The sequence below is a fragment of the Hordeum vulgare genome, chromosome 4H (genome assembly GCF_904849725.1).
Source record: "Hordeum vulgare subsp. vulgare chromosome 4H, MorexV3_pseudomolecules_assembly, whole genome shotgun sequence".
Taxonomy (NCBI): domain Eukaryota; kingdom Viridiplantae; phylum Streptophyta; class Magnoliopsida; order Poales; family Poaceae; genus Hordeum; species Hordeum vulgare.
Genome location: NC_058521.1, coordinates 229,224,604 through 229,236,821, shown reverse-complemented (window position 1 = coordinate 229,236,821; position 12,218 = coordinate 229,224,604).

Genomic DNA, 12,218 nt, shown 5'->3' with positions numbered 1-12,218 from the left:
GGGGGCACATAGGCCTAAGAGGTGGCGCACTAGCCCCTAGTAGGCTGGGCGGACAGCCCCTATGTGCCTATACACCCAAAGTGAGGAGGTGGAGAGGAGTCGAAATAGGAGGAGGACTCCTCCTAGCGCCTTCACCACCCGAATTGGTGGAGTACTCCTCCTCTTCGGGCCGTTGGCCAACCCTAGGGATCCTCCCTATGGCTTTGCAACTTCCCCTCCCTCCTATATATATTGAGAGGAGAAAGGGAAGCCGTACCCGAGAAAGGCATGGTGGGTAGCAGCACCCGAAAAGGCCATGGCGCAGCTATCTCTCCCTCCTCTAGTTCATTGCACCTCTAGATTGTTTCGGTAGTGCATAGTGCAGCCCTGCCATATTAGCTCCACCAACACTGCCGCCACGCCATTGTTTTGTGAGATAACTCATCTACCTCACCACCCCTCTTGTTGGATCAAGGATGTGGAGAACGTCATCGAGTTGTACGTCTGCTGAACGCGGAGGTGTCGTTCGGGCGGCACTAGATTGGGATGGATTGGGTTGGGATCGCGGGACGGATCGTGATGTGATTGCGGGACGGATCATGATTGGATTGCGAAGACGTTCGACTACATCAACCGCGTTATATACGCTTCCACTTAGTGATCTACAAGGGTATGTAGATGCACCCCCCCCTCTCGTAGATGTTAGTCTCCATTGATTGATCTTGCTGAGCGTAGGAAATTTTTTGTTTCCCAAGCGATGTTCCCCAACACTGACCTCCCTTGGTGCGGACATGCACTATGCCGTGTCCAAAGCGAAGTTTTGGCATGCCACAGCATGCTGGCGCTCTCTGGCGTCCCCCCACCGTGTCTACTAGTGTCTAGGTGCTTTGGAGATGCCCGTGGGATACTTTGGAGCCGAGGAGAGACATGGAGGTCAAAGAAAAAGTGAGGGGTTGTCCCTGCCAGTGATGAACCAAAAAAGGAATTGAGGATTTTTTTCCTCCTCTCATTGAATTAGGGTTGGGGCTCTCGGCTGCATATGTGGGGCTGAACCACAGACTTGTGATAAAAGTTTGGAGTGAAGGAAGAAACTAGAAGGGTTGAAAGTAGCTGTTTTACTAAATCACCAAAAGGTGTTTGATGCTAGTTTGAGCAAGATAAACTTCACCAAATGTAGTGACAATTAACAGGATTAAATGATGTGCAAAAATAGTAGGATTCACCAAGTTTGAGCTCATGTGAGCAAGGTTGACAATGTAGACTTGGAAAACCCTAGAAATGGGCAGAATGAGATTTCTATGAACCAAGGTGAGTAAACCAACTCCCACAAATTCACAACTTGGCGTGGCACCCTTATTTGGGGGCTGGAACACTCCTACAAAGTTATAGGGCCATAGGGCAAACTTGGTAATCTAGAGTTGTTCAAACTTGGTTCTAGACAGGAAGGGTTTGGGGTTTATTGGGCGAACCAAATCAACTTAGATGGGGATAAAACTTTGCAAGGCCATCTCATATAACATGTGGCACATGCTAGAATTTTCCTGAGATTTATTGAGAATATTTCCTTTGGAAATATTACAAAACCTTAGAATAGGCACAAAGGGTTTTGAGGGGTTTTGCCCAATATTTTGAACACGACCATGTGTTGAAACTCACATATATGGAACATATATGTCCTTTGAGTTTCCCTAAATTTTCACAAATATTTTTAACGAAGGAAAATAATTTTTCCCTTTGAAATACCATTTCTGGCCTCAGAAAATGGTGTTTAAATAAAATAGGAAAATACCTTTTGCAATAATTATTTTTTGGTTTTGGGAAGTTTTTTCAATAGTGGACCCTAGAAAAACCTTTGCGGTAAAAAGTCCCTCCTAAATTAAGAACTTGTAGTGCAAATCCCGATTCAAGGGTTTTGAAGCTTTAAAATTAAATGAATGCCTTTTGTTGGAATAATATTTTATTAAGAATAGTTTCTGGTCCTATACACATGGCATGATCATTGGGAAACCATTTGGGAACCAAGGAGAGTAGTTTTCAAAGGGAATGTAGTTTGGGTGAATTAAAACACAATCAATCACACAAGCAAGTTGCAATCAAATTAGTCATCACAAGCACTCAAAATGTTTTAATTTGTTCCAAATTTTGCAAAACAGAAAGTGTCAAAGTGGTAAAAACACAGGGTGTGACAGGACTGGCCTCAATCGGGGTACATCTTCACGAAGTAGGCGATAACCTTGCATGTACAAACTTCTTGGTTCAACTCCACAATACGAAGTAGGAGACTCCCAAGCAACACCTAACCAATTTAGCAGGCACCACCCTCCAAACGGTAATACAAGTTTCTAATTGATGGATTGGAATAGCTTGATCTCAACACATGAGTCAGTGTCTCTCTCTCAAAAAATGAATCACGCAAGTGTGTGTGCGTGTTCTGAGTGCTTCCTCTGCGAATGAGAGGTGGTGGATGGGTGTATATAGGCATCCCCAAAAATCCAACCGTTCCAACATTATTTCCCAACTCAGTCACACCGACATGAATCTCAATGGTACCGAGTTGCACTAAATGTGGAAACTTACGGATTCTTAGTGAGACCGATATAGAAATCTTGGTGGTACCGGTATGGTGATCTAGGGAAGTTTCCAAATCTCGGTGTGAACGATTTCAAAACTTGGATATTCTGATTGTTGAAATTGATAGAAAAAAAGTTGGTCACTGATTTTTGGTGGCATCAGAGTAAAAGTTAGTGGCACCGAGATTCTAGGGCTTGGCATAGTTTCTGTCTCTGAAAAAATTGGTAGGGCCGAGTGGAAATTGTTGGTGGCACCGATTTTGATGTTTAGGCTTTGGATAGGGAATTTTTGTGGGGGAATGGTTGAGTATTTTTGGCGGCTATCTCTAAGCACTTGAGCAACCAATTCATCATAGATACCCCACCCCCTTTTAATAGTATTGGCTTTCCTATGGACTCAAATGTGATTTCTCACAAATATAAAATGTAGAGTATTCTTGCTTGAAGCTTGTCCAATCCTATTCCTTTCCTTGCATCAAGGGACTTCTTCTAACAATCCTTAACCAATGCATCTCTATGGACTATACCTGAAATTTACTAGGTAAAAGTGTTAGTACAAGAGACAATGTATGTTGTCATGAATTATGAAAACCAACAAGGTAGCATATGTGCTTTCACCTATGCGTCGATTCTCCATTGAATAAGCACACAAGTACTTCTTAATATCAAACTTGTTTGCAAGTAGAGTTGTGAAAGAGTGGGTCTCTTTCACACAGTTGGTAAAATCTTCCTTCGTAAACTGAGAGCCTTCTGCTTTCAGTTCTGGAAACCCGTTAGCTGCTACACTACACCTTCACAATCAAATTCTGGAACATATGCTTTGGCACAAGTGAGCGCCAAGTTTGCTCCCATATGAGCTGCCAATCTTTTATATTCCTCAATCCATTGTGGAACCATTGACAATTGTTTGAATATGTCCTTAATATTCATTGGAGGATCCTACAAATCTTTTGTCGCCTTAATAGCAAAGAGAGATCCTGTGAATAGTTGTTCTATATAAGTGAAGATGGTCGTCACCTTCACAATCGGCGAGCGAACAAGATTATCATTCGTTCGTCCTATGAACAAACCAACAAGAAAATAAGCCGGCAAATTATTGAAGTAACTATGGCATTGAGTTTCTTTGTCAGAGTCTGTAGCTCCTCCATGAAACATTGAAGCCTTTTTTCGCATCTTCAGCGCGTGTAGCATGGCTGCTTTTGCCTTCTCAAAATCAGCTTTAGATTCCTCAAGAAGATCATATGCTTGTTTCTTGTCAGCTTTAAGCTGAGTCATTTTCTGCTCTACAACAGTATTCAACTCCTTCTCATCTACAAGTTGCTTTTGAAGAGTGACTGCAATAGACTTAGATTGTTCCAATGATTCTTGCACAAGTATAGAAGTTATACATACAAGTTTCGAGCCCCTTAAGAAAGACGACTCGACACTTGGGGGCTAACACATCATTTTCTTTACTATAAAACAAGAAGACCCGACTATTTCAAAAATAAGTACGGGCTCATTATTCTCATAATGTCCCATCCCTTGGGGTCTACACTACTCAGATCGAAGTTCTAGAAGTCCCAGGTTGCTGCAGGCATGCGAACCAGCACTTGGGGGCTACAATATTCAGTTATTTAAACAAATTATAAGTTCCAAGTTGAAGAACCGGCTATCTCATTGAGATAAGCCGGCCCTTGGGGACCACGATCCACGAAATTTACATCTTAAAGGATCAAGGAAGTACCGGCTCATTATTTTTTCATAGTGACCCGGTCCTTGGAGGCTATACCTGGCTCATCAAGATATTCACAAGACTCAATTCATTACTTATTGTACTAAACTAGCTCTTGGGGGCTACAATAGTATATGCGATAAGTAAAGGGTTATTTTTGCCTCATATTTAGTCTTCATGGTATTGAACATGTTTATATCAAAATCCGGGCTCTTAGACATCCAGGTCATGTAGTGCTGATATAGCCCTTGGATATCAAGATCTCAAATTTCTGGGAGCTCAAGTTTGGCTTTCCCTTTATCCATAAGCATCGATGCATCTTTGGACATAATCTTGGTCAAAATTGTTGAAGGACCAGGGGTTTGATAAGACCCGCCAACAACAGCCAGTTCTGCATCATCCTTGCTAGCAGATGGAGTAACTTTATCTGTACAAGGAACATAAGGGCTTGGGGGATGAAAGGCCGGCTCATCAGACGCGCCTTGGTTATCACGAGTTGTTCCCGTAACAACTGCTTCCTCAATATGAGACAGTTCTATGTCATGCGCCAGCTCAGCATCCAAGTCCGGCTTAACTTGAGTAGACGGCTCAATGTGAGTCACCACCTCAGCTAAAGGTGGATTTTGAATACTATCCTCCCCATAAGAACAAGAAGGTTCGCCCGCCTTTTTATTAATAAAGGCGTGGGCTCTGTAAATCATAAAAACAAGTTTATCAAATTGAGGAACCAACGAGTAATGACGCAAACAACAACAGACGGTGTAAATAAGCTTACCCATGGTTGATAGTGAAAGCTGGACATTGAGTCGTAGTCGAGTCGCCAGATGAGGTAGATGACTCCTCGTGATAAAGTGAATTAGATGGACTAAGGGGTTGTTTAAAGATACCAGCTTGAGGGTGAGAAACAGTTGGACTATGTGGCACCTCATGGCGTTGCCTGCGAGTAGGTGGCTCTAAGCCGGCAGACAACTCTCAGGAGCAACTCCGGATTTTTGCGTTTTGATTGAGCGACATGTTGATCTTGTTTCAAAAGAAAGTTGGGATCTAAGTAAGCAGGTGGGTGTGAAAACTTAACCTTTCCGACGGGTCGTCTTGTCTTCTTCACATATGTTTCTTAAGAACTCGAGGAGATCGAAATTACCTCGACATAGCCAGCTTGACTAGTCTCTGTGTTCTCCTGATAAAAGGACACATTAGCAAGTTAAATAAACAAGCGACAGAGAGAATCGAGTTGTACCTCACATTCATCTCCTAAAGATGACTCATGAGTCTTTTCTTTCTGACGGCTGGAAGAAGGAGAAGATGCCTTGGAAACCGCTTTCGAGAAATCATAGCCACCCTCCACAAATATGAGCCGGGCAATAAGTATAGAGCACCGAATAAAGTTGAAAGAAAAACTAGGCAAAGATTGACAAAATACATAATGGAGGGACGGGATTCTTCAAGCAGAATGGGGCCAACCCGGTTGTGCTACACTTTTCTTTAGAATGAGAAAAGAACGTCTTGGTCAAATTATTGATGGCTTTGTCAATCAAATCTTTCTTGTTGAAGCATTGTGCATCCCTATGTAGTTGCACATTATATCGCCCCTTATACTGACGGGTTGAATCCGCCAGGTAATCCAACATCGGATCAAGTCGATGTCAGTAAGGCCATTGGCATTGAGGGCTCTTAACTTCAACATCACATGGGCTAGCAATTTGTTCTCTTCGGTTGGCCTCCCTGGAAATTCGGCGTCGGAGCCAAGTCATTCCAATCTATAACCCAACAGTGGGTTCTAGTTCATAGGAGCGGTGTTTTTAGAGTAGAACCAAGTCTTGTTCCATTATTTCGGTTGGCCATCTAGCGAGGCTCAGCGGCGCCGAGCAGCCTGGTGAAGAATGCTTACCCCTTATTCCTCCATAGCATTTATGTCGGGCTGGTCCCGCTGTTCTCGGACTTCTTCTATGCCATCCTCTCCCATTACCAGATCCAGGCTCTACACCTTTAGCCCAACCCGTCCTCCTCATGGCCATCTTTGCTTTTTTACTGCGAGGCCTTTGTGGGTGTGAGACCCTCGGTGGCAGTCTTTCTTCACTTCTTCAGCTTACGGTTCACTACCCAGGGCCAGCGCTCCGCATGCGTCTTCCACCAGAAGGCCGGGAAGAAGCTCGAGGGCTACCGAAACCACTGGGTCTTCATGGATGCGTTCTCGGGGAGCTCGCTCCTGGCGACTCCCTTGAGTTAGCCCGAGCAAATTGCTAATTCTTGATCTTGCGTTGGTTTTCCCTTGAAGAGGAAAGCGTGATGCAACAAACTAGGTAAGTATTTCCCTCAGTTTGTTGAGTACCAAGGTATCAATTGAGTAGGAAGAACAAGCAAGGCCCCAATATTGGCACCTACACAAACAATCAAACACTTGCACCCAACGCAACAAAGGGCTTATGAGTCCCTGCACGATTATTTGCAAGGATGAGATCTGATAGAGATAGGTATAAAATATTGAGGAAATGAAAAGTAAAACAAAAGTAAATAATGGAAGCAATATATTTTTGGTATTTTTGGTTTATAGATCTGAAAATATAAAATGGAAAATAGACCCGGGGGCCATAGGTTTCACTAGAAGCTTCTCTCATGAACGAAAATAATACTATGGGTGAACAAATTACTGTCGAGCAATTGATAGGAAAGGGAATAATTATGAAGATAACTAAGGCAATGATTATGCATATAGGCATCATGTCCATGTCAAGTAGACCGAAACGATTCTGCATCTACTAGTATAACTCCACACATCGACCGACTCCTACCTGCATCTAGAGTATAAAGTTCATGAAGAACAGAGTAACACACTACGTAAGATGACATGATGTAGAGGGATAAACTCAAGAAATATGATGAAAACCCAATATTTTTATGCTCGATGGCAACAATGCAATACGTGCCTCGCTACCCATACTTTGTCATTGGGTGAGGACACCGCAAGATTGAACCAAAAACTAAGCACTTATCCCATTGCAAGAATTACCAATCTAGTTGCCCAAACCAAACCAATAACTCGAAGAGACTTGCAAAGATATGAAATCATGTATATAAGAATACAGAGAAGATTCAAATGATATTCATAGATAATCTGAACATAAACCCACAATTCATCGGATCTCGACAAAGACACCGCAAAAGAGTATTACATCGGATAGATCTCCTTGAAGATAATGGAGAAAATGGTATTGAAGAACAAAGAGAGAGAAGAAGCCATCTAGCTACTACTATGGACCCGTAGGTCTGTGGTGAACTACTCACGCATCATCGAAGGGGCAATGGAGTTGATGTAGACGCCCTCAGTGATGAATTCCCTCTCCGACACATTACCGGAAAAGGCTCCCAGATTGGATCTTACGGGAACAGAGGCTCCCGGCGGAGGAAAATTATTTTGTGGCTCCCTTTGGTATTGGGGGAAATTTGGGATTTTATAGGCCAAGGATTAGCATTAGGAGAGCTGCAGGGGGTCCACAAGCCATGGGGGCGTGCCCCCCTAGGGAGCGCAGTGCAGGCTTGTCGCCTCCTGGCAGGTCTCCTGCCCCCTTCTGCAAGTCTGGCAGGTGTTTTCTGGTGCAAGAAAAATCATTCCGGAGATTTTATTCTATTTGGACTCCATTTAATATTCCTTATGTGCAATACTGAAAAATATGGAAAAAACAAAAACTAGCACTAGGCTCTAGATTAATAGGTTAGTCCCAAAAATAATATAAAATACCATATTAATGCATATAAAAAATACAAAACAAATAATATAATAGCATGGAACAATAAAAAATTTATAGATATGTTGGAGACGTATCAAGCATCCACAAGCTTAATTCATGCTCGTCCTCGAGTAGGTAAATGATAAAAACATGACTTTTGGTGTGGATGCTACCTAACATATTTATCCATGTAATATTCTTTATTGTGCCATGAATATTCAGATCCATAAGATTCAAAACAGAAGTCTAATATTGACATAAAAACAATAATACTTCAAGCATACTAACAAGGAAATTGCTTCCTTTCGAAATAACATGGTCTTAGAAACTTATCCCTAGAATATCATAGTGTCTGGCCATGCTCCATCTTCCCCACACAAAGTATCTAAATCATGTACAACCCCGATAAAGTCAAGCAACTGTTTCACACTTTTTATGTTATCAAACCTTTTTAACTCTCACGTAATACATGAGCGTGAGCCATGGATATAGCACTATAGGTGAAAATAGAATATGGTGGAGGTTGCGAACAGAAAGAGGAGAAGATAGTCTCACATCAACTAGGTGTATCAAGGGCTATGGAGATGTCCGTCAATAGATATCAATGTGAGTGAGTAGGGATTGCCATGTAGCAAATGCACTAGAGCTATAAGTGTATAAAAGCTCAAAAAGAAAACTAATTGGTTGTGTAAAACATGAAATTCCACTAGTTATATGAAAGTGACAAAATAGGAGAATCTCTATGAAGAACATGGTGCTAGTTTGAAGCACAAGTGTGGAAAAAGATAGTAGCATTGTCCCTACTCTCTTTCTTTCATTTTTTTGTGGTGGGCATATTTGGCCTCTTATATTATTTTTTCTGGGCTTCTCTGGTCTCTTTTATGTTTTGTAAAGTCTGAATACTCATCCCAACTTGTGAGGGAATCATAGATTCCATCATCCTTTTCTCACACGGGACAATGCTGTAATAATGCAAATCATCACACTTTTATTTACTTACAACTCAAAGATTACAACTCAATACCTAGATCAAAATATGACTCTATGTTTGCTCCCGATGGTACCGGGATGTGCAATGATCTAGCATAGCAATGACATAAAAAACGGACAAGCCATGAAAACATCATGCTAGCTGTCTTACGATCATGCAAAGCAATATGACAATGATCGTGCGTGTCATAAAAAACGGAACGGTGCTGTTGCATGGCAATATATCTCGGAATGGCTATGAAAATGAAATAATAGGTAGGTATGGTGGCTATTTTGAGGATAGTATATAGTGGCTGTTTTGAGGAAGGTGGGTTTAATGTACCGACGAAAGTTGTGCGGTACTAGAGAGGTAAGCAAAGGTGGAAGGGTGAGAGTGCGTATAATCCGTGAACTCAACATTAGTCATAAAGAACTCACATAAGTATTGAAAAAGCCTATTAGTTATCGAAGAAAAGTATTAGGCACATGTTCCTAGGAGAAGGGTTGGTAGGAGTAACCATCGTGCGATCCCGACCTCCACACAAAGGTTGACAATCATTAAACAAATCATGCTCCGACTTCATCACATAACGGTTCGCCATACGTGCATGCTACGGGAATCACAAACTTCAACACAAGTATTTATTCCAATTCACAATTACATACTAGTATGGCTCTCATATTACCATCTTCGTATCTATAAACTATATGTAAAGAATCAAACTTCTCATCATATTCAATGCACTTAATATGAAAGTTTTTTATTATATCCCTCTTGGATGCTCATTATATTAGGACTAAATTCATAACCTAAACCAATTACCATGCTGTTTAAAGACTCTCGAAATAATATAAGTGAGGTACGAGAGCTTAATAATTTCTATAAAATAAAACACCGCCCTGCTCTAAAAGATATAGGTGAAGTACTAGAGTAATATTGCCTAGCTCAAAAGATATAAGTGAAGCACATAGAGTATTCTAATAAATACATGATTCAGAGTGTCTCTCTCAAAAGATGTGTGCAGCAAGGATGATTGTTTCAAACTAAAAAGTAAAGACTCGTATCATACAAGAATCTCCAAGCAAAACACATATCATGTGGTGAATAAAAATATAGCCTCAAGTAAATTTACCGATGGATTGAAGACGAAAGAGGGGATACCTTCCAGGGCGTCCCCAAGATTAGACTTTTTGGTATCCTTGAATACGGTTTGGGGTGCCTTGGGCATCCCCAAGCTTAGGCACTTGCCACTCCTTATTCCATAGTCCATCAAATCTTTACCCAAAACTTGAAAACTTCACAACACAAAACTAGACAGAAAACTCATGAGATCCGTTAGTATAAGAATAATAAATCACCACTTTAGGTACTCTTGTGAACTCATTCTTTATTTATGTTGGTATAATATTTACTGTATTCCAACTTCTCCATGGATCAGACCCCACTGTACAACCCATAAATTCATCAAAATAAGCAAACAACGCAAAGTAAATAGAATCTGTTAAAAACAGAACAGTCTGTAGCAATCTATAAACTTCGAACACTTCTTTAACTCCAAAATTCTGAAAAATTAGGATAATCTCGGAAATTTGTATATAAATCTTGTGTAAGAAATTCAGATCAAAAGCACATTCAAGTGAATTTACAAAATTCTTGGACCGAGAGCGAAAGTTTCTGTTTTTCAGCAAAATTAACTTGCAAACACCATAGACCATCCCAAAGGTCTTACTTGGATCAAACACTAATTACAAAATGAAAACACAATTATTATAGAGGTAATATTTTGTACAGCACTCAAAAACAGGACAAAAAAACATAAAAATAAAATTGGGTTGCCTCCCAACAAGCGCTATTGTTTAACGCCCCTAGCTAGGCATAATGCAATAGATCTAGGTATTGTCATCTTTGGTATGCAATCCATAAGTAGCTCTCATAATACATTCATAAGGTAAATTTATTTTCTTTCTAGGAAAGTGCTCCATGCCTTTCCTTATTGGAAATTGGAATCTAATATTTCCTTCCCTCATATCAATAATTGCTCCAATCGTTCTAAGGAAAGGTCTACCAAGAATAATAGGACAAGTAGGATTGCAAACTATATCAAGAACAATGAAATCTACGGGCACATAATTCCTATTTGCAACAATAAGAACATCATTAATACTTCACGTAGGTTTCTAAATTATAGAATCCGCTACATGCAAATTTAAAGAGCAATCATCAAATTCACGAAATCCTAGCACATCACATAAAGTTCTTGGAATCGTGGAAATGCTAGCACCCAAATCACACAAAGCATGGAACTCATAATCTTTAATTTAAATCTTAATGGTAGGTTCCCACTCATCATAAAGCTTTCTAGGTATAGAAACTTCCAACTCAAGTTTTTCTTCAAAATATTTCATCATAGCAGCCACAATATGTTTAGTAAAAGCTTTATTTTGATTATAAGCATGCATAGAATTCAACATGGATTGCAACAAGTAAACACAATCAATCAAAGAACAACTATCATAATTAAAGTCCTTGAAATCCAAAAGAGTGGGTTCATTGCTATATAAAGTTTTGAGCTCTTCAATCCCACTTTTATCAATCTTAGCACTAATATCTATAAACTCTAAATTATTGGGATGCCTTTTAACTATAGTTGACTCATCTCGAGTCCAATCATTTTCAAGATATATACTAGAAAATAAAGATTCAATAGGAGTTGCCTCAATCACTTTAAGATCTTCATCATTATGATCACGAGAAAACAAGTTTGAAAGCCATTCATGCTATGCACGTATTCCACCGGTTCTTTCCTTACACTCATCAATAGAAATTCTCATAGCGTTTAAAGACTCATTAATATCATTCTTGGGAATAGATCTAATTTTAAAAGAATCAATCTCAAGGAAATTCTATCAACGTTCCTAGCCAAATCGTCAATCTTGAGCAATTTTTCTTCAATCATAGCATTGAAACCTTTTTGCGAGGTAATGAATTATTTAATATTATTCTCAAGATCAGAGGGCATACTATTATAATTTCCATACGAATTGTTGTAGGAATTACCATAATTGCTAGAGGAATTACTAGGAAACGGGCTAGGATTGAAATTACCTCTATCCGCGCTATTGCCAAAATTGTTCCTACCAACAAAATTCACATCCATAGATTCGTTATTATTACCAATCAAAGAAGACAAAGGCATATCATTGGGATCAATAGGAGTACTCTTACTAGAAAATAGTTTCATCAATTCATCTATCTTTTCA